We start from the raw sequence: 5,000 nt of genomic DNA on the forward strand, positions 1-5,000 counted from the left end.
AGCTGACATATTTTCCCTGGAACTGAGTAGGTTCAAACCATCCCAGGAATCCGGCCGTTTGTTTTCAAGTCATTTTACCAGAAACAAACTGACATACAAAAGCGCCAAATCCATGACCCGTTTCGCCATGCTGAGAATAATCTGGACGGTTAATGCATAAGGTCACTGGATATAGGGAAGGTAAGACAAGAATTTTACGCATAATGCACTTCATATATCATACTTGCACTATAATGCACGTCATATATCATACTTGCGCTAATGTGATATCTGTGATATACTGTGCGTATTCTATCTATAAAACAGAATACGTATTCTATTTGTAAAATGGTTCCGACTGTTTCGTATAATGGGGCGGGGGGGGGGAGGTGGGAGTCATCCTTTAAAAACATTTCCTGACAGAAATATGTTAAACTTCATTGTATCTCATCAATTAACCTCGAAGACGGATAATCTTCTGTGAAATTTATGTTCAGCAAATGTCTTTCCAATAAGCTTCAGATGCAGATCCGTGAAGCAAATACCCAAAAACAGGATGGTAATTTAGAGGCCATTCTGCAGTTTTGCAAACTGGGGTGTCGCAACATCATCCCTTTTGTCGTGATGACAAAGATCACATGTAATGAGTACCCGTAAAAATAAAATAGAAGTAACGCAACAAAATATTACTCGGTCAGTTATGAAAGTAAAATAATGATAAAAAAAAATAAGAGTTTCTAATTATCATTACTGTAATGATTGCTCATGTTCAACTAATACTAGCCATACCAGCAAGTACGAATCCTAATTTCGATCCTGCATTTTGACGTTATTTGAGGTCTTTGTCAAATAATCAGTAATAGTGATAATGAAATTTAATCTCTATCGTTAATACTTGAATTATAAACAAATATTCCTAACACTGAAAAGGAATTCTTGACGAACTTAACGAGAGATATTTCATCTATTCCTCCTAAACAAGAATTATACATTAACAAAAAAGGCATGAATTTATCTTCCAAAAATAGCCTTAAGTTATGAAGATTTATTAATCATATTGTAAGTTGCAAGGAATTAGTTTGGGTACAAATTAATCACTGTGATGTCGAGATGGAACCTCAGACCGCGCGGGCTATAGTCCATGTGCTTTAAGAGGTCTCTGAACTCTCATCTGGTATTCAGATCCTCTATTCCATTATGCTATAGGTATTTTCACTTGAGGAACGACGAGTCTTACTAAGCCTTGCGGCTTCATACTTGGTTTTGGATGTGAGAGGAATCTTGATAAAGTAAAGTCGGATTGTATTGCAAAGTTTTGGAACTAAATGTTACAAGAGAGAGAGAGAGAGAGAGAGAGAGAGAGAGAGAGAGAGAGAGAGAGAGAGAGAGAGAGAGAGATTAATAAGATAACGATGAACTATATCAGAAATTCTAATGTTATATTTATGACGATCGTTTCATCCAGTTGGTAGTAAAGGGCCATTTCTTGGAGGTTTGTGTTTATTTAAATTTTTGTAATGATATGATAGTATACATTTTGATGAAATTTTTGATCAGCGTAGTCATATATTCTCTCTCTCTCTCTCTCTCTCTCTCTCTCTCTCTCTCTCTCTCTCTCTCTCTCTACCAGGTATCCTCTTCACTGCTTCTGCCATCTGATGCACAACTGGTATTATGGAACAGCACCTTCGAGTTACCTTCCTCGCATTACCAATAGAATTCACGAAGACTTGAAACTAAACATGAAGAGAAGCAGAGAGATTCTCGTAATATTTTCAGCGAATTATTTTACGAAGTTCCGCAACAGAATTCAAAAGACTGACAGAAAGATTGGCAGTCATAAAAGTCATTCAGTTATAAAGTAGTAAATGTTTTTAAAAATTCCAGCTGAGTAGCAGATACTTACTAGTGACTAAGCCACGGATCTGATTTGAAAAGTTCTGTTTCAACAATGTTTAGTTGTACATGAGTGATATTTATCCGTCATGATATCATCAAATTATGCTCGATATATAAACTATAAAAGTGTTGAATAAGGGAAGCTATGTGCCTGAATTTTAAAGACAACAATGTTTATGGGAAATAATCACAGTAATAACCGTACTTTGTCCTTATTCCTTTAGCAGTTTCCCTGCTTAGAAAATGAGTATTAAATGGCAAACGAGCGGAAATGAGCCCACACATACACAAACATACGCACACACACACAAACACAAATACGAAACAAGACCAGTTTCGGTGAAGATTAAGAGAGAAGGAAAGTAAGAAAGACAACAGAACCAAAAACCGCAGGCAGGACCGCTTGCTCCTCCAATAAACACAAATGACGCTTATAATACCATATCTTTCATAGAACAAACATATTAGTGAAGATCATTGGCAGAATCACAATCCTGATTTAAGAAGTTATAGTGCAATTGCCACTGGTTGCCTTGAACAGAGAATTTGCACGTTTAAATGAAATACAGTTAGTATGAAAAACTATTATTATTATGAAAAAGTAACTCTTTGAGCCTGTATTCAAGTAAGGACGACAAATCCTCGCGATTGTAGCAGTAATTAGACATATTACTCTTCACTAGAAAATATTCCTAATTTTTTTCAGATTGTAATATTTGTTTTTCCAAGTAACGCAACATAACTTCCATTTTTTCCTGAGTTCGGTCGCGCAGGTAAACAAAATAAGAATAGTAAATTCCCTTCACTCATTTTTGTTTTAATATAATAGAATGCCGGTGCTTGTATGGTAGTTGACGGAACAATAGCCCAATAACAAGTGAGCAAACAAAAAAATTCTATAAATAATAGGAAAGAGTGAGTGGGGCAAACTTACTGTAGGTCCCCTTTTCCATCTGACGTCATACTAGAAAGTTACCATAAGCTTCCAAGCTTTGAAATAATTATCAAATGTTGAATAAAAATAACATACGGGGTTTAGTATAAGGAGGTTACTCTAGCCATAACATCGTCTTTCACAAAGGGCCATGTACCATTATGAAATTTTGATAATAGAAGTAATTTTGTAATTACTAAAAGTGATAATAGATGGCGATACATGATTTCCAAGGACGCTGAAGCCCCGAAAGTTTTCATGACTAGCAGGAATGGATACCATCATACCACTAAGTGTTTTCCAAGGACACTTGTTCAAGAAGTATTTAGTTCCCTTATTTCTGCGTCCATGGGTTCCACTGGCACACCATAAGTATTCTACCGGTTAAGCAGATCGACTTCAAGATTACAAAACTGAATTATCATTAGTGAATTTATTATCTGTGGATGTTACTGGAAAGCTGTGGATGAGGTATTCCCCTAAAGTAAATTGCTTATATCTGATTGATAAGTAGTTAAGCTTTTGGCAGATGAAAAAGAAATTGTTGGTGTTATGAGCTTTCCTTGAAGTGATCATTGATAGTTGTCTTCTGGAGCTAGAAATGGTTGGACATAAGTTAGTTATTGGCTATGTGAGTATTTGCATTTTCTCCTAATAAAGGTTTTCATCCTTCCATGCTTGCATTCTTGGGTGGTGTTTTTTTTTTAAACTTAAACTAAAGCTTTGCATAACCTTTGCTTTAGTAGTTTTAGTAACCTTGCATAAATGGCCTTCCGCTTGGTTAGAATGGATGGTCGTCAAGTGCCTCAAAAGTCAACGTGAGATATAGATTAATTTGGTTTGGGAGTCACAGTCGCAGTCCAAACTTTGTGCTTCATTAAGATGGCAAGAATAGAGTAAAATCCAGTTGTCAGTAATGTTTTTAACTTTTTGACGTGAATTCTTGGCTCGATGTTATATTTAGTTTAATGTTTGCCAATTTCGCATCCGCTTAAGGTGTGGACGAATGTCCTTGTCAGTTTTATCCTTTGGTAATTCTCATTCTAGCTATCTGTTGCTTAATACGTTAAGCATTCTGATTTCTATTGCAAATTTGTTACCGATGAACGGTTACGTTCTTTTAAATATTTCGATATTCATGTAAAGGTAGTTCTGAATCAGATTCTGTTCCGTTGTATTAAGGTTAAGGATGGCTTGCGTATTTTCAGTCTCTTAATTGGAAATGGAAGTGCTGAAATCTTTTGTTTCGCCAATTAAGTGGTTTTGGGATTTAAGCAAGGTAAAAAACTGTCATGGTTAGTTTGGTGTTACAACTCTCGATCCTTGTGCTATTTCAGCTGTACCGTAGAACTTCACACAAACTTTTTTATTTCGGTAGGGAAGTATTCTGGTCCGCTTTAATCTTTTAAGTTATAAAGAGCACTGAAAAAACTGGGTTTTCAAGTGAAGGAAAATACTAACCGAAAGTTTTATTGTAACATGCGCAATTCTATTTCTGATCTTGAAGATCGTTTACTGAAAGTTAAGTGGCACCAAGCACTAGTTAAGGACCTTGATGAACTAGGTTGTTTCTTGGCCGGGTCCAGGGGGGTGTCTAAAACAAAGGGGGTCCGATATCTTTAAAGCTGAGTTGCCATGGAACTGAATGCAGAAAACGTTCATAACGTTCGCAAACGTAAGGTCACTTTCAACTCCGGATTCAGCATATGGTTTAAAGTGGAAATTTCAACTTGAAACTACTAGTTTATAAAAACTACTTTATATTGAAGTATATTAGCATAACATGAGCTAATCTTTAATTTACCCAGTTCAGGTAGTGAATTGTGCTGTAAAATCTTGAAGTTAATTTGGAGACCCTTTAATCCTTTGTTCAAACTAGAACGTTACTAGCCCCGACGAGGAGACTGTGTGCGTATGGCGAAAAACCGAAGGTATATGGTGGTTGATTTAAAAGGGTCTGGTTTAAAACCATTCATATAGCTTCGGGGGTTCCTTGTCGGCTCTGCATTATATGGTCGGGGTTAGGGTATTTTAGATACCATCTTGACTGTTATTTACCCACTTACCCGTAGATTTGCCACATTGACACTCTAAAATGCGTACTTGCTATGTATTGATTTCCGAAAAGAGCTTATTAGGAAAGATAAGGGAATTTTTTCTCACTTGGTTTACTTATATTAATTTCCTT

At 36.1% G+C, this 5,000-nt stretch overlaps 1 long non-coding RNA gene across 7 annotated transcripts in view; it reads left to right on the plus strand.

Moving 5' to 3' along the window:
- LOC136833327 (uncharacterized) overlaps positions 1 to 5,000 on the plus strand; it is a 326,360-nt gene that overhangs the window by 300,621 nt on the left and 20,739 nt on the right. The window contains exon 1 of one of the 7 annotated variants that reach the window (XR_010851434.1): positions 3,114 to 3,296. The exons of 3 other annotated variants lie outside the window; for them this stretch is intronic. This is a non-coding gene — a long non-coding RNA (uncharacterized lncRNA). 3 more of the 7 variants (XR_010851429.1, XR_010851428.1, XR_010851432.1) reach the window with 3 other exon arrangements.

This window comes from Macrobrachium rosenbergii, chromosome 51 (assembly GCF_040412425.1).
Source record: "Macrobrachium rosenbergii isolate ZJJX-2024 chromosome 51, ASM4041242v1, whole genome shotgun sequence".
NCBI classification, from domain to species: domain Eukaryota; kingdom Metazoa; phylum Arthropoda; class Malacostraca; order Decapoda; family Palaemonidae; genus Macrobrachium; species Macrobrachium rosenbergii.